Raw genomic sequence first — 18,127 nt, 5'->3', positions numbered from 1 at the left:
ATTGAGTGGTAGTAGAACTTCTACGGTTCTACCACGCAATACATAAAAGTGTTTCACGGTCCCGAATTGCGATCTGGTCAATCATACGGTTTCCTCGAATAAATAATAATAACGTTTCCCTCTCTGGTTGGCGTTAGCTTTAGTGCTAGCCGCTAGCTAACGTTATCTAGATATGTGGTGTGAGCTCAGCTGGATGACGTTGACTTCATTTCCAAACGTTAACGCTATCGCTATCTATATGGCAGACGAGCAGGGCCGGATTAACGACGGCCGCGGCCCGTGGGCCTTTTTTTTTTTTTTTAGATCGATGTCATGATTGTGCACTGCAGACTCAGGGAGGAGGCAGAGAAGGAGAGAAAGAGACAAGATTTACAGGTAATGGAAATATATCTTTTTTCTCTTTCTTATTAAAAACTTGGCCTATTTGAAAGGAGATTGATTTAATAAAAATGAATGAGCGAAAAATCAATATACAGTGTATATACAGTATAATATATTATTATTATAGTAATTGGCTATCATACTGCAATATAAACTGAGTTTTATAGTGAAAAGAGCAGCTTTATTGGTCAAGATTGAAGGCTCTATATTGCAGGAAATTGCACGTACAGGTTCATTACATTTAAAAAAAAAAATCTGCCATGGAGGGGGTCGTGCCGGACCCCCTCCAAACCACCCCTTGCCTGTCAAAAATAAAAGAAAAAAAAATAATAATAATAAAATAACAATTTTTTTATAAAAATAATATTCTTGCACCCCCACTTTCAACTATAACTAGGCGGCCATGTGTGTGTGTGCGCGTGCGTGTGTGTCATTTGCTCATGGCATATAGAGAGCACACTTGTTTGAATGTACAGAATGCCATTTGGATATAATTATTATCATCATCATCATCATCTACAACAGGTATCGCTGGACGTGCAGCGCTCACCTCCAGGGCGTCGACCAGCTGCTCCCCGGTGGAGATGTTGGGGACGTGGATGGTGGTGCTGAAGGCGTCTAACATCTCCATCTCCTGCAGGACATCCTTGCGACTGGTGGTGCCGATGATCAGCAGCTTGCGGCCCTGTGGAGAGGAGGAAGGTGGGGTTAAAGTCCAGTAACACTGTGATGAAGAGGAAGGTGGGGTTAAAGTCCAGTAACACTGTGATGAAGAGGAAGGTGGGGTTAAAGTCCAGTAACACTGTGATGAAGAGGAAGGTGGGGTTAAAGTCCAGTAACACTGTGATGAAGAGGAAGGTGGGGTTAAAGTCCAGTAACACTGTGATGAAGAGGAAGGTGGGGTTAAAGTCCAGTAACACTGCGGGGAGGAGGAAGGTGGGGTTAAAGTCCAGTAACACTGTGATGAAGAGGAAGGTGGGGTTAAAGTCCAGTAACACTGAGATGAAGAGGAAGGTGGGGTTAAAGTCCAGTAACACTGAGATGAAGAGGAAGGTGGGGTTAAAGTCCAGTAACACTGTGATGAAGAGGAAGGTGGGGTTAAAGTCCAGTAACACTGTGATGAAGAGGAAGGTGGGGTTAAAGTCCAGTAACAGTGATGAAGAGGAAGGTGGGGTTAAAGTCCAGTAACACTGTGATGAAGAGGAAGGTGGGGTTAAAGTCCAGTAACACAGTGATGAAGAGGAAGGTGGGGTTAAAGTCCAGTAACAGTGATGAAGAGGAAGGTGGGGTTAAAGTCCAGTAACACTGTGATGAAGAGGAAGGTGGGGTTAAAGTCCAGTAACAGTGATGAAGAGGAAGGTGGGGTTAAAGTCCAGTAACACTGTGATGAAGAGGAAGGTGGGGTTAAAGTCCAGTAACACTGTGATGAAGAGGAAGGTGGGGTTAAAGTCCAGTAACATTGTGATGAAGAGGAAGGTGGGGTTAAAGTCCAGTAACACTGTGATGAAGAGGAAGGTGGGGTTAAAGTCCAGTAACGCTGTGATGAAGAGGAAGGTGGGGTTAAAGTCCAGTAACACTGTGATGAAGAGGAAGGTGGGGTTAAAGTCCAGTAACACTGTGATGAAGAGGAAGGTGGGGTTAAAGTCCAGTAACACTGTGATGAAGAGGAAGGTGGGGTTAAAGTCCAGTAACAGTGATGAAGAGGAAGGTGGGGTTAAAGTCCAGTAACACTGTGATGAAGAGGAAGGTGGGGTTAAAGTCCAGTAACACAGTGATGAAGAGGAAGGTGGGGTTAAAGTCCAGTAACACTGTGATGAAGAGGAAGGTGGGGTTAAAGTCCAGTAACACTGTGATGAAGAGGAAGGTGGGGTTAAAGTCCAGTAACACTGTGATGAAGAGGAAGGTGGGGTTAAAGTCCAGTAACACTGTGATGAAGAGGAAGGTGGGGTTAAAGTCCAGTAACACTATGATGAAGAGGAAGGTGGGGTTAAAGTCCAGTAACACTGTGATGAAGAGGAAGGTGGGGTTAAAGTCCAGTAACACTGTGATGAAGAGGAAGGTGGGGTTAAAGTCCAGTAACACTGTGATGAAGAGGCAGGTGGGGTTAAAGTCCAGTAACAGTGATGAAGAGGAAGGTGGGGTTAAAGTCCAGTAACACTGTGATGAAGAGGAAGGTGGGGTTAAAGTCCAGTAACACTGTGATGAAGAGGAAGGTGGGGTTAAAGTCCAGTAACACTGTGATGAAGAGGAAGGTGGGGTTAAAGTCCAGTAACAGTGATGAAGAGGAAGGTGGGGTTAAAGTCCAGTAACACTGTGATGAAGAGGAAGGTGGGGTTAAAGTCCAGTAACACTGTGATGAAGAGGAAGGTGGGGTTAAAGTCCAGTAACTGTGATGAAGAGGAAGGTGGGGTTAAAGTCCAGTAACACTGTGATGAAGAGGAAGGTGGGGTTAAAGTCCAGTAACACTGTGATGAAGAGGAAGGTGGGGTTAAAGTCCAGTAACACTGTGATGAAGAGGAAGGTGGGGTTAAAGTCCAGTAACACTGAGATGAAGAGGAAGGTGGGGTTAAAGTCCAGTAACAGTGATGAAGAGGAAGGTGGGGTTAAAGTCCAGTAACACTGTGATGAAGAGGAAGGTGGGGTTAAAGTCCAGTAACACTGTGATGAAGAGGAAGGTGGGGTTAAAGTCCAGTAACACTGTGATGAAGAGGAAGGTGGGGTTAAAGTCCAGTAACACTGTGATGAAGAGGAAGGTGGGGTTAAAGTCCAGTAACACTGTGATTAAGAGGAAGGTGGGGTTAAAGTCCAGTAACACTGTGATGAAGAGGAAGGTGGGGTTAAAGTCCAGTAACACTGTGATGAAGAGGAAGGTGGGGTTAAAGTCCAGTAACGCTGTGATGAAGAGGAAGGTGGGGTTAAAGTCCAGTAACACTGTGATGAAGAGGAAGGTGGGGTTAAAGTCCAGTAACACTGAGATGAAGAGGAAGGTGGGGTTAAAGTCCAGTAACAGTGATGAAGAGGAAGGTGGGGTTAAAGTCCAGTAACACTGTGATGAAGAGGAAGGTGGGGTTAAAGTCCAGTAACACTGAGATGAAGAGGAAGGTGGGGTTAAAGTCCAGTAACACTGTGATGAAGAGGAAGGTGGGGTTAAACAGTAACACTGAGATGAAGAGGAAGGTGGGGTTAAAGTCCAGTAACACTGTGATGAAGAGGAAGGTGGGGTTAAAGTCCAGTAACACTGAGATGAAGAGGAAGGTGGGGTTAAAGTCCAGTAACATTGTGATGAAGAGGAAGGTGGGGTTAAAGTCCAGTAACACTGTGATGAAGAGGAAGGTGGGGTTAAAGTCCAGTAACACTGTGATGAAGAGGAAGGTGGGGTTAAAGTCCAGTAACACTGTGATGAAGAGGAAGGTGGGGTTAAAGCCCAGTAACACTGTGATGAAGAGGAAGGTGGGGTTAAAGTCCAGTAACACTGTGATGAAGAGGAAGGTGGGGTTAAACAATAACACTGAGATGAAGAGGAAGGTGGGGTTAAAGTCCAGTAACACTGTGATGAAGAGGAAGGTGGGGTTAAAGTCCAGTAACACTGTGATGAAGAGGAAGGTGGGGTTAAAGTCCAGTAACACTGTGATGAAGAGGAAGGTGGGGTTAAAGTCCAGTAACACTGTGATGAAGAGGAAGGTGGGGTTAAAGTCCAGTAACACTGAGATGAAGAGGAAGGTGGGGTTAAAGTCCAGTAACACTGTGATGAAGAGGAAGGTGGGGTTAAAGTCCAGTAACACTGAGATGAAGAGGAAGGTGGGGTTAAAGTCCAGTAACACTGTGATGAAGAGGAAGGTGGGGTTAAAGTCCAGTAACACTGAGATGAAGAGGAAGGTGGGGTTAAAGTCCAGTAACACTGTGATGAAGAGGAAGGTGGGGTTAAAGTCCAGTAACACTGTGATGAAGAGGAAGGTGGGGTTAAAGTCCAGTAACACTGTGATGAAGAGGAAGGTGGGGTTAAAGTCCAGTAACACTGAGATGAAGAGGAAGGTGGGGTTAAAGTCCAGTAACACTGTGATGAAGAGGAAGGTGGGGTTAAAGTCCAGTAACGCTGTGATGAAGAGGAAGGTGGGGTTAAAGTCCAGTAACACTGTGATGAAGAGGAAGGTGGGGTTAAAGTCCAGTAACACTGTGATGAAGAGGAAGGTGGGGTTAAAGCCCAGTAACACTGTGATGAAGAGGAAGGTGGGGTTAAAGTCCAGTAACACTGAGACGAAGAGGAAGGTGGGGTTAAAGTCCAGTAACAGTGATGAAGAGGAAGGTGGGGTTAAAGTCCAGTAACAGTGATGAAGAGGAAGGTGGGGTTAAAGTCCAGTAACACTGTGATGAAGAGGAAGGTGGGGTTAAAGTCCATTAACACTGTGATGAAGAGGAAGGTGGGGTTAAAGTCCAGTAACTGTGATGAAGAGGAAGGTGGGGTTAAAGTCCAGTAACACTGTGATGAAGAGGAAGGTGGGGTTAAAGTCCAGTAACACTGTGATGAAGAGGAAGGTGGGGTTAAAGTCCAGTAACACTGTGATGAAGAGGAAGGTGGGGTTAAAGTCCAGTAACACTGAGATGAAGAGGAAGGTGGGGTTAAAGTCCAGTAACAGTGATGAAGAGGAAGGTGGGGTTAAAGTCCAGTAACACTGTGATGAAGAGGAAGGTGGGGTTAAAGTCCAGTAACACTGTGATGAAGAGGAAGGTGGGGTTAAAGTCCAGTAACACTGTGATGAAGAGGAAGGTGGGGTTAAAGTCCAGTAACACTGTGATGAAGAGGAAGGTGGGGTTAAAGTCCAGTAACAGTGATGAAGAGGAAGGTGGGGTTAAAGTCCAGTAACACTGTGATGAAGAGGAAGGTGGGGTTAAAGTCCAGTAACACTGTGATGAAGAGGAAGGTGGGGTTAAAGTCCAGTAACACTGTGGAGAGGAGGAAGGTGGGGTTAAAGTCCAGTAACACTGAGATGAAGAGGAAGGTGGGGTTAAAGTCCAGTAACATTGTGATGAAGAGGAAGGTGGGGTTAAAGTCCAGTAACACTGTGATGAAGAGGAAGGTGGGGTTAAAGTCCAGTAACACTGTGATGAAGAGGAAGGTGGGGTTAAAGTCCAGTAACACTGTGATGAAGAGGAAGGTGGGGTTAAAGTCCAGTAACAGTGATGAAGAGGAAGGTGGGGTTAAAGTCCAGTAACACTGTGATGAAGAGGAAGGTGGGGTTAAAGTCCAGTAACACTGTGATGAAGAGGAAGGTGGGGTTAAAGTCCAGTAACACTGTGATGAAGAGGAAGGTGGGGTTAAAGTCCAGTAACAGTGATGAAGAGGAAGGTGGGGTTAAAGTCCAGTAACACTGTGATGAAGAGGAAGGTGGGGTTAAAGTCCAGTAACAGTGATGAAGAGGAAGGTGGGGTTAAAGTCCAGTAACAGTGATGAAGAGGAAGGTGGGGTTAAAGTCCAGTAACACTGTGATGAAGAGGAAGGTGGGGTTAAAGTCCAGTAACATTGTGATGAAGAGGAAGGTGGGGTTAAAGTCCAGTAACACTGTGATGAAGAGGAAGGTGGGGTTAAAGTCCAGTAACGCTGTGATGAAGAGGAAGGTGGGGTTAAAGTCCAGTAACACTGTGATGAAGAGGAAGGTGGGGTTAAAGTCCAGTAACACTGTGATGAAGAGGAAGGTGGGGTTAAAGTTCAGTAAGACTGTGATGAAGAGGAAGGTGGGGTTAAAGTCCAGTAACACTGAGATGAAGAGGAAGGTGGGGTTAAAGTCCAGTAACACTGAGATGAAGAGGAAGGTGGGGTTAAAGTCCAGTAACACTGTGATGAAGAGGAAGGTGGGGTTAAACAGTAACACTGTGATGAAGAGGAAGGTGGGGTTAAAGTCCAGTAACACTGTGATGAAGAGGAAGGTGGGGTTAAACAGTAACACTGTGATGAAGAGGAAGGTGGGGTTAAAGTCCAGTAACACTGTGATGAAGAGGAAGGTGGGGTTAAAGTCCAGTAACACTGTGATGAAGAGGAAGGTGGGGTTAAAGTCCAGTAACACTGTGATGAAGAGGAAGGTGGGGTTAAAGTCCAGTAACACTGTGATGAAGAGGAAGGTGGGGTTAAAGTTCAGTAAGACTGTGATGAAGAGGAAGGTGGGGTTAAAGTCCAGTAACACTGAGATGAAGAGGAAGGTGAGGTTAAAGTCCAGTAACACTGTGATGAAGAGGAAGGTGGGGTTAAACAGTAACACTGAGATGAAGAGGAAGGTGGGGTTAAAGTCCAGTAACACTGTGATGAAGAGGAAGGTGGGGTTAAAGTCCAGTAACACTGTGATGAAGAGGAAGGTGGGGTTAAAGTCCAGTAACACTATGATGAAGAGGAAGGTGGGGTTAAAGTCCAGTAACACTGTGATGAAGAGGAAGGTGGGGTTAAAGTCCAGTAACACTGAGATGAAGAGGAAGGTGGGGTTAAAGTCCAGTAACACTGTGATGAAGAGGAAGGTGGGGTTAAAGTCCAGTAACACTGTGATGAAGAGGAAGGTGGGGTTAAAGTCCAGTAACACTGTGATGAAGAGGAAGGTGGGGTTAAAGTCCAGTAACACTGTGATGAAGAGGAAGGTGGGGTTAAAGTCCAGTAACACTGTGATGAAGAGGAAGGTGGGGTTAAAGTCCAGTAACACTGTGATGAAGAGGAAGGTGGGGTTAAAGTCCAGTAACACTGTGATGAAGAGGAAGGTGGGGTTAAAGCCCAGTAACACTGTGATGAAGAGGAAGGTGGGGTTAAAGTCCAGTAACACTGTGATGAAGAGGAAGGTGGGGTTAAACAATAACACTGAGATGAAGAGGAAGGTGGGGTTAAAGTCCAGTAACACTGTGATGAAGAGGAAGGTGGGGTTAAACAATAACACTGTGATGAAGAGGAAGGTGGGGTTAAACAGTAACACTGTGATGAAGAGGAAGGTGGGGTTAAAGTCCAGTAACACTGTGATGAAGAGGAAGGTGGGGTTAAAGTCCAGTAACACTGTGATGAAGAGGAAGGTGGGGTTAAAGTCCAGTAACACTGTGATGAAGAGGAAGGTGGGGTTAAAGTCCAGTAACACTGTGATGAAGAGGAAGGTGGGGTTAAAGTCCAGTAACACTGTGATGAAGAGGAAGGTGGGGTTAAAGTCCAGTAACACTGAGATGAAGAGGAAGGTGGGGTTAAAGTCCAGTAACACTGTGATGAAGAGGAAGGTGGGGTTAAAGTCCAGTAACACTGAGATGAAGAGGAAGGTGGGGTTAAAGTCCAGTAACACTGAGATGAAGAGGAAGGTGGGGTTAAAGTCCAGTAACACTGTGATGAAGAGGAAGGTGGGGTTAAAGTCCAGTAACACTGAGATGAAGAGGAAGGTGGGGTTAAAGTCCAGTAACACTGTGATGAAGAGGAAGGTGGGGTTAAAGTCCAGTAACACTGTGATGAAGAGGAAGGTGGGGTTAAAGTCCAGTAACACTGTGATGAAGAGGAAGGTGGGGTTAAAGTCCAGTAACACTGTGATGAAGAGGAAGGTGGGGTTAAAGTCCAGTAACACTGTGATGAAGAGGAAGGTGGGGTTAAAGTCCAGTAACACTGTGATGAAGAGGAAGGTGGGGTTAAAGTCCAGTAACTGTGATGAAGAGGAAGGTGGGGTTAAAGTCCAGTAACACTGTGATGAAGAGGAAGGTGGGGTTAAAGTCCAGTAACACTGTGATGAAGAGGAAGGTGGGGTTAAAGTCCAGTAACACTGTGATGAAGAGGAAGGTGGGGTTAAAGTCCAGTAACACTGAGATGAAGAGGAAGGTGGGGTTAAAGTCCAGTAACAGTGATGAAGAGGAAGGTGGGGTTAAAGTCCAGTAACACTGTGATGAAGAGGAAGGTGGGGTTAAAGTCCAGTAACACTGTGATGAAGAGGAAGGTGGGGTTAAAGTCCAGTAACACTGTGATGAAGAGGAAGGTGGGGTTAAAGTCCAGTAACACTGTGATGAAGAGGAAGGTGGGGTTAAAGTCCAGTAACACTGTGATGAAGAGGAAGGTGGGGTTAAAGTCCAGTAACACTGTGATGAAGAGGAAGGTGGGGTTAAAGTCCAGTAACACTGTGATGAAGAGGAAGGTGGGGTTAAAGTCCAGTAACGCTGTGATGAAGAGGAAGGTGGGGTTAAAGTCCAGTAACACTGTGATGAAGAGGAAGGTGGGGTTAAAGTCCAGTAACACTGAGATGAAGAGGAAGGTGGGGTTAAAGTCCAGTAACAGTGATGAAGAGGAAGGTGGGGTTAAAGTCCAGTAACACTGTGATGAAGAGGAAGGTGGGGTTAAAGTCCAGTAACACTGAGATGAAGAGGAAGGTGGGGTTAAAGTCCAGTAACACTGTGATGAAGAGGAAGGTGGGGTTAAACAGTAACACTGAGATGAAGAGGAAGGTGGGGTTAAAGTCCAGTAACACTGTGATGAAGAGGAAGGTGGGGTTAAAGTCCAGTAACACTGAGATGAAGAGGAAGGTGGGGTTAAAGTCCAGTAACATTGTGATGAAGAGGAAGGTGGGGTTAAAGTCCAGTAACACTGTGATGAAGAGGAAGGTGGGGTTAAAGTCCAGTAACACTGTGATGAAGAGGAAGGTGGGGTTAAAGTCCAGTAACACTGTGATGAAGAGGAAGGTGGGGTTAAAGCCCAGTAACACTGTGATGAAGAGGAAGGTGGGGTTAAAGTCCAGTAACACTGTGATGAAGAGGAAGGTGGGGTTAAACAATAACACTGAGATGAAGAGGAAGGTGGGGTTAAAGTCCAGTAACACTGTGATGAAGAGGAAGGTGGGGTTAAAGTCCAGTAACACTGTGATGAAGAGGAAGGTGGGGTTAAAGTCCAGTAACACTGTGATGAAGAGGAAGGTGGGGTTAAAGTCCAGTAACACTGTGATGAAGAGGAAGGTGGGGTTAAAGTCCAGTAACACTGAGATGAAGAGGAAGGTGGGGTTAAAGTCCAGTAACACTGTGATGAAGAGGAAGGTGGGGTTAAAGTCCAGTAACACTGAGATGAAGAGGAAGGTGGGGTTAAAGTCCAGTAACACTGTGATGAAGAGGAAGGTGGGGTTAAAGTCCAGTAACACTGAGATGAAGAGGAAGGTGGGGTTAAAGTCCAGTAACACTGTGATGAAGAGGAAGGTGGGGTTAAAGTCCAGTAACACTGTGATGAAGAGGAAGGTGGGGTTAAAGTCCAGTAACACTGTGATGAAGAGGAAGGTGGGGTTAAAGTCCAGTAACACTGAGATGAAGAGGAAGGTGGGGTTAAAGTCCAGTAACACTGTGATGAAGAGGAAGGTGGGGTTAAAGTCCAGTAACGCTGTGATGAAGAGGAAGGTGGGGTTAAAGTCCAGTAACACTGTGATGAAGAGGAAGGTGGGGTTAAAGTCCAGTAACACTGTGATGAAGAGGAAGGTGGGGTTAAAGTCCAGTAACACTGTGATGAAGAGGAAGGTGGGGTTAAAGCCCAGTAACACTGTGATGAAGAGGAAGGTGGGGTTAAAGTCCAGTAACACTGTGATGAAGAGGAAGGTGGGGTTAAAGTCCAGTAACACTGAGACGAAGAGGAAGGTGGGGTTAAAGTCCAGTAACAGTGATGAAGAGGAAGGTGGGGTTAAAGTCCAGTAACAGTGATGAAGAGGAAGGTGGGGTTAAAGTCCAGTAACACTGTGATGAAGAGGAAGGTGGGGTTAAAGTCCATTAACACTGTGATGAAGAGGAAGGTGGGGTTAAAGTCCAGTAACTGTGATGAAGAGGAAGGTGGGGTTAAAGTCCAGTAACACTGTGATGAAGAGGAAGGTGGGGTTAAAGTCCAGTAACACTGTGATGAAGAGGAAGGTGGGGTTAAAGTCCAGTAACACTGTGATGAAGAGGAAGGTGGGGTTAAAGTCCAGTAACACTGAGATGAAGAGGAAGGTGGGGTTAAAGTCCAGTAACAGTGATGAAGAGGAAGGTGGGGTTAAAGTCCAGTAACACTGTGATGAAGAGGAAGGTGGGGTTAAAGTCCAGTAACACTGTGATGAAGAGGAAGGTGGGGTTAAAGTCCAGTAACACTGTGATGAAGAGGAAGGTGGGGTTAAAGTCCAGTAACACTGTGATGAAGAGGAAGGTGGGGTTAAAGTCCAGTAACAGTGATGAAGAGGAAGGTGGGGTTAAAGTCCAGTAACACTGTGATGAAGAGGAAGGTGGGGTTAAAGTCCAGTAACACTGTGATGAAGAGGAAGGTGGGGTTAAAGTCCAGTAACACTGTGGAGAGGAGGAAGGTGGGGTTAAAGTCCAGTAACACTGAGATGAAGAGGAAGGTGGGGTTAAAGTCCAGTAACATTGTGATGAAGAGGAAGGTGGGGTTAAAGTCCAGTAACACTGTGATGAAGAGGAAGGTGGGGTTAAAGTCCAGTAACACTGTGATGAAGAGGAAGGTGGGGTTAAAGTCCAGTAACACTGTGATGAAGAGGAAGGTGGGGTTAAAGTCCAGTAACAGTGATGAAGAGGAAGGTGGGGTTAAAGTCCAGTAACACTGTGATGAAGAGGAAGGTGGGGTTAAAGTCCAGTAACACTGTGATGAAGAGGAAGGTGGGGTTAAAGTCCAGTAACACTGTGATGAAGAGGAAGGTGGGGTTAAAGTCCAGTAACAGTGATGAAGAGGAAGGTGGGGTTAAAGTCCAGTAACACTGTGATGAAGAGGAAGGTGGGGTTAAAGTCCAGTAACAGTGATGAAGAGGAAGGTGGGGTTAAAGTCCAGTAACAGTGATGAAGAGGAAGGTGGGGTTAAAGTCCAGTAACACTGTGATGAAGAGGAAGGTGGGGTTAAAGTCCAGTAACATTGTGATGAAGAGGAAGGTGGGGTTAAAGTCCAGTAACACTGTGATGAAGAGGAAGGTGGGGTTAAAGTCCAGTAACGCTGTGATGAAGAGGAAGGTGGGGTTAAAGTCCAGTAACACTGTGATGAAGAGGAAGGTGGGGTTAAAGTCCAGTAACACTGTGATGAAGAGGAAGGTGGGGTTAAAGTTCAGTAAGACTGTGATGAAGAGGAAGGTGGGGTTAAAGTCCAGTAACACTGAGATGAAGAGGAAGGTGGGGTTAAAGTCCAGTAACACTGAGATGAAGAGGAAGGTGGGGTTAAAGTCCAGTAACACTGTGATGAAGAGGAAGGTGGGGTTAAACAGTAACACTGTGATGAAGAGGAAGGTGGGGTTAAAGTCCAGTAACACTGTGATGAAGAGGAAGGTGGGGTTAAACAGTAACACTGTGATGAAGAGGAAGGTGGGGTTAAAGTCCAGTAACACTGTGATGAAGAGGAAGGTGGGGTTAAAGTCCAGTAACACTGTGATGAAGAGGAAGGTGGGGTTAAAGTCCAGTAACACTGTGATGAAGAGGAAGGTGGGGTTAAAGTCCAGTAACACTGTGATGAAGAGGAAGGTGGGGTTAAAGTTCAGTAAGACTGTGATGAAGAGGAAGGTGGGGTTAAAGTCCAGTAACACTGAGATGAAGAGGAAGGTGAGGTTAAAGTCCAGTAACACTGTGATGAAGAGGAAGGTGGGGTTAAACAGTAACACTGAGATGAAGAGGAAGGTGGGGTTAAAGTCCAGTAACACTGTGATGAAGAGGAAGGTGGGGTTAAAGTCCAGTAACACTGTGATGAAGAGGAAGGTGGGGTTAAAGTCCAGTAACACTATGATGAAGAGGAAGGTGGGGTTAAAGTCCAGTAACACTGTGATGAAGAGGAAGGTGGGGTTAAAGTCCAGTAACACTGAGATGAAGAGGAAGGTGGGGTTAAAGTCCAGTAACACTGTGATGAAGAGGAAGGTGGGGTTAAAGTCCAGTAACACTGTGATGAAGAGGAAGGTGGGGTTAAAGTCCAGTAACACTGTGATGAAGAGGAAGGTGGGGTTAAAGTCCAGTAACACTGTGATGAAGAGGAAGGTGGGGTTAAAGTCCAGTAACACTGTGATGAAGAGGAAGGTGGGGTTAAAGTCCAGTAACACTGTGATGAAGAGGAAGGTGGGGTTAAAGTCCAGTAACACTGTGATGAAGAGGAAGGTGGGGTTAAAGCCCAGTAACACTGTGATGAAGAGGAAGGTGGGGTTAAAGTCCAGTAACACTGTGATGAAGAGGAAGGTGGGGTTAAACAATAACACTGAGATGAAGAGGAAGGTGGGGTTAAAGTCCAGTAACACTGTGATGAAGAGGAAGGTGGGGTTAAACAATAACACTGTGATGAAGAGGAAGGTGGGGTTAAACAGTAACACTGTGATGAAGAGGAAGGTGGGGTTAAAGTCCAGTAACACTGTGATGAAGAGGAAGGTGGGGTTAAAGTCCAGTAACACTGTGATGAAGAGGAAGGTGGGGTTAAAGTCCAGTAACACTGTGATGAAGAGGAAGGTGGGGTTAAAGTCCAGTAACACTGTGATGAAGAGGAAGGTGGGGTTAAAGTCCAGTAACACTGTGATGAAGAGGAAGGTGGGGTTAAAGTCCAGTAACACTGAGATGAAGAGGAAGGTGGGGTTAAAGTCCAGTAACACTGTGATGAAGAGGAAGGTGGGGTTAAAGTCCAGTAACACTGAGATGAAGAGGAAGGTGGGGTTAAAGTCCAGTAACACTGAGATGAAGAGGAAGGTGGGGTTAAAGTCCAGTAACACTGTGATGAAGAGGAAGGTGGGGTTAAAGTCCAGTAACACTGAGATGAAGAGGAAGGTGGGGTTAAAGTCCAGTAACACTGTGATGAAGAGGAAGGTGGGGTTAAAGTCCAGTAACACTGTGATGAAGAGGAAGGTGGGGTTAAAGTCCAGTAACACTGTGATGAAGAGGAAGGTGGGGTTAAAGTCCAGTAACACTGTGATGAAGAGGAAGGTGGGGTTAAAGTCCAGTAACCAGTGATGGGCAGTAGCTTGCTACAAGTAGCGAAGCTACATAGCTTAACTACAATTCTCAGTAGCGTGCTGGTAGCTCGCTACTTTTTAACCAGGGTAGCGTTATCTGAAGCGGAGCTATTTATAGAACGAAGTAGTAACGTAGCGACGAGAAACGTTACACGCTACTTTCGCAGTCTAGACAGGAAGATCTGCGAGGAGAAAAAAAAACTCCCCGTAAAAAAACCCACTATGATAGGTTGGTTTGTTTAGATATGAGTGACGACTCACGATTGGGTATGGTAGGCCAAAATATTACGGGTAGGCCAATCAGAGGCAGGATAGGGCGGGACTCCAGGCCGCAAACCAGGAAGTGAAAATCTAAACGCAGACCACTGAATGAGAATGAATGGATGAATTTACAATAACAGCGCGAAATAATGGCAGAGGGATTTGATGTTTCCACTGATGGCATTGATGAAGATGATGTCAACAACAATAACAACACTGCATCTCCATGGCCCTACCTGGACACGTTTATGAGTTTGACTGAAAAAACGCCTAAAACATATGTGTTTAGGTGTTTATTGTGTCAACCAAAAACGAAGCTGCTCTCGACGTCCCACACGTCCAATACTAACTTGAGAACACATATTCAGGTGAGCTGATGAAAACCCTTACTGTCTTTACATAAACATTGTCAACTGTTCCCAAACAGCACACAAGTCAGTGCACTTTTTATCAACAGCTTTAACTAACAGTCTGTCTGAGATAGGCTAGCTGCTATGAACAATATTATTGATTGATTGATTGAAAAGTGTATTAACAGATTGCAGAATGGGTACAGTACAGTTCAATACATACAATTGTTAAGGGGATGCAGACCAGAGAAAGACTTTCGTCTTGTTTACACATCAGGGTCCCCCATTTTCAATTCATCATAACATATATGACACACACGACATACAGATAGACAGTACTGCTACATCTATACATTTATGACATATCAGATTTGCAAATACAGTACTGTTTGTGATACAAAAAGTGTCCAGAAAAAGAGTGTATATACATTTGACGTAGAAACTGTACATTGGAGGAGGTTGGGTTGGTGGGGTTGGTGGGTGGGGGCTGTACATTGGGGGGGGGGGTTGGGGTAGGGGGACACTGTACACTGTACATTGGGGGGTGGAGAAAAGAAAAAAATAGGGAAAAGATCGTCCTAGACCAGTGGTTCTCAACCTGTGGCATTGGAATGTTTTGTGAGTTACATATCTAGCAGCCAAGGATAGTATTGTTTGTCTAGCAGTGTCAAGCTTGAGTGTTATACTCTGAGTACATACTGTAGTAGTATAGTTCCAATGCCGATTACCCCATGCTGCTTATTTCCGTACTTAAGAATGTATAAATGTTACATAGGATTTCGTTAATGTCTATTTTGTAGACAAATGTTTCTTGCACTTTTTCTTTGGCCAGGTTAGTCATTTTGTTACTGTGGTTTGAGTTGAAACAGTAGTTTATCCTGTGCTGAAAAGTCTCCATTCCAATAGAGGGAGTATATATTTGTGTTTATTTTATTATTGTTTCACTGCCTTTTATTTATTACGTTTCCACAGTTCTTTCCTCATGTTAAAAGGATGACACAAAAAGCCAGACCGAGGGCTTGTTTCAGTTTTATAATAAACAATCAAACTGAGCTATTTTTTTGCCTGCCTATTTGTTTGGTGTAAACTTGATCACAAAGTAAAAAAAAAAAAAAAAAAGTAGTGCCGATGTAGCTAGCTATTTTAGCCATGTTCTTGTAGTGTAGCTTGCTACATTTCTCTGGGGATAGCTTCCATTGTAGTTTAGCTATATTTAATCGAGAGTAACTTGTAGTGTAGCTTGCTACATTTTCCAAGTAGCTTGCCCATCACTGCCAGTAACACTGAGATGAAGAGGAAGGTGGGGTTAAAGTCCAGTAACACTGAGATGAAGAGGAAGGTGGGGTTAAAGTCCAGTAACGCTGAGACGAAGAGGAACGCTGCCGCAGCCTAAAGCCACTTTCACCCAGGAAGTGGATATCTGCTCCACGCGCAAGAGTGGAGAATGTTATCCTGAAATGAGAAACAATGTTACCAGCTATACAACCAAATGTTAAAGGTGCTGAAAGTGGTATTTTCTTGGTTAAAATAAGTGTTAAATAGCTCTACATTATCACAGCCATCACTGAGTGAATGAATGAATGAATGAAAACTTTATTTAACAGATTGCAGAATGGGTACAATACAGTACGGCTCAATACATACAATTGTTAAGGGGATGCAGACCTGAGAAAGACGTTTGTCTTGTTTCCATCAGGGTCCCCCATTTTCAATTCATATAGACATATATGACATACATGACATACAGATAGTCAGTACTGCTACATCTATACATTTATGACATACCAGATTTGCAAATACAGTACTTTTTGTGATACAGAAGGAGTCAAGAAAAGGGAGTATATACATTTGACGTAGAAACTGTACATTGTGACGTAGAAACTGTACATTGTGAGATTGTGTGTTTGGTCAGTAACATGGGTCTCCCAGTCCCTAAGCTCTGCAGTAAACAAACATAAAATGTTCTGGTATCGCGTTCTCACTTTATCCAATCAGGAGAGAGAACCATAGATATTTTTACTAAGAAATCTTGCCAAACCAGATTTACTTACTATATCGGCAGATCATTTTACTTGTTTCAAGCACATATTTGCTTAAAACTAGTTTTTATTTATTTTCCTTTTTTTCAGTGTGGAGTTCTCGCTCCTGATTGGATAAAGTGAATGTATTTTCTGTTTACTGCAGAGTGGAGCTATTATTTTAACATGTAGACCACTTATTTTAACCAAAAGATATATACCACTTACAGCACCTTTAAGATATAGTCTATTCGAATGTATTTTTAACATTCAAAATCGTGCTGCAAAATTACAAACCTCGTCATTGTAAATGACAGCCTGCTGGATGAGTAAATTACACCTAAAGGCAAAACCTCACGAGCTGCGGCCCCACTGCTGTGTTTTGACTCTACAGCGTGACTCTACACCGTGACTCTACAGCGTGACTCTACACCGTGACTACAGCGTGACTATAGCGTGACACTACACCGTGACTCTACACCGTGACTCTACACCATGACTCTATAGCGTGACTCTACACCGTGACTCTAGCGTGACTCTACAGCGTGACTCTATACCGTGACTCTACACCGTGACTCTAGCGTGACTCTACACCGTGACTCTACACCGTGACTCTAGCGTGACTCTACACCGTGACTCTATACCGTGACTCTACACCGTGACTCTACACGTGACTCTACACCGTGACTCTACACCGTGACCAGTGATGCCGGTAACGCGTTACTAAGTAACGCGTTATTGTAATCTGATTACTTTTCCCCGAAAATAGTAATCTAACGCGTTAATCTTTAAAAGCCAGTAATCTGATTGCAGTTACTTGTCCAAGTGGCTGTGCATTACTATTTCGTTACTATCTCATCATAAATTCATAATGCAGGCGGAATGCAGTATTTTATTTCGTTTTCGACAGTCAAAAATACATTTTGAGCTGTTTTTCTTATTATTATTATGGAGTGACGTGGTGTGGCAGTGAAAGGGTTACACAAGAATGTGTCCCGCGGGCTGCGGCGTGACTGGACTCTCTGTCTGTGAGTGACTCTGCTTTGGCCCAATCACATTCCCCATCCACAGTCTGCGAATCAGAGGCAGAGTAGGGCGGGTCTTCACAGCACGTCATGTGACATATGCGCCAATCGTGTGACAGCAGGGCTCCGTTGTTATGTTCGACTGCCACACTTTTGCGGTTTCTGTTCAGACTTCCACCCCAAAACGCTCGTTTAAACGTAGCCTCAGTCAAAATACTGTCTACCGCTAAAAACAGCACATCCAATTGCATTGAAAGCATCTGGAATCACAACACTAGCCGACGCTTCGACTGAATGAATGAATGAAAACTTTATTTAACAGATTGCAGAATGGGTACAATACAGTACGGCTCAATACATACAATTGTTAAGGGGATGCAGACCTGAGAAAGACGTTTGTCTTGTTTCCATCAGGGTCCCCCCTAGGTACAGGAGGACTCGGAGGCCAGCCAAACAGCAAAAGAGAGAGATTGTTTCTTTCCCTATTGATTAATGTATATTTGATGGTGGCAGAGCAAAAGCTCTTATTTGCCAGATTTACAGTTAATTTACATGTTAAAGAGAGACTGATTGTATGTTTATAGAGAGACATTTATAAAAACAATTTAATAGTTACAGTTGATATAATTGAATAGTTCAGCCTGCATTTGTTAGATGTGAATAGATACACTGGTTTTGTAAAACCACTGGCTGGCTGCTCTAATGCTGTGAGCATCATAGACTGTTGCTTTACCATACTTGATGGTACAGATGCTGAAGCACTAGTTTAACAATTTACGTTATGTGCAGAGAAACAAGTTAAAAACAATTTATGCACTTTCAATAAAGCGTTTAAAAAAAACTGTTGGGGGAACGACGACGACTTCGTAACCTAGTTACTTTCAAAGTAACTAAGTTACTCTGATAATCAAGTAATCAGTAAAGTAACTTGGATTACTTTTTAAAGGAGTAATCAGTAATCAGTAATCGGATTACTTTTACAAGTAATCTGTGGCATCACTGACCGTGACTCTATAGCGTGACTCTACACCGTGACTCTACACCGTGACTCTAAACCGCGACTCTAAACCGCGACTCTACACCGTGACTCTATAGCGTGACTCTACACCGTGACTCTAAACCGCGACTCTACACCGTGACTCTATAGCGTGACTCTACACCGTGACTCTATAGCGTGACTCTAC

General features: G+C 44.3%; 1 pseudogene across 1 annotated transcript in view; it reads right to left on the bottom strand.

Annotated features, from left to right (window-relative positions):
* The window catches only part of LOC311240457 (vesicle-fusing ATPase-like), an 85,800-nt pseudogene that overhangs the window by 50,975 nt on the left and 16,698 nt on the right, over positions 1-18,127 (bottom strand). Inside the window, exon 7 of the transcript in view lies at positions 932-1,066. The product of the transcript in view is annotated as a vesicle-fusing ATPase-like (transcript). The remainder of the gene's footprint in view (positions 1-931; positions 1,067-18,127) is intronic.

The sequence above is a fragment of the Notolepis coatsorum genome (genome assembly GCF_963971535.1).
Source record: "Notolepis coatsorum genome assembly, chromosome: 14".
In the NCBI taxonomy this organism is placed as follows: domain Eukaryota; kingdom Metazoa; phylum Chordata; class Actinopteri; order Aulopiformes; family Paralepididae; genus Notolepis; species Notolepis coatsorum.
This window is presented reverse-complemented; position numbering and strand designations above follow the sequence as displayed.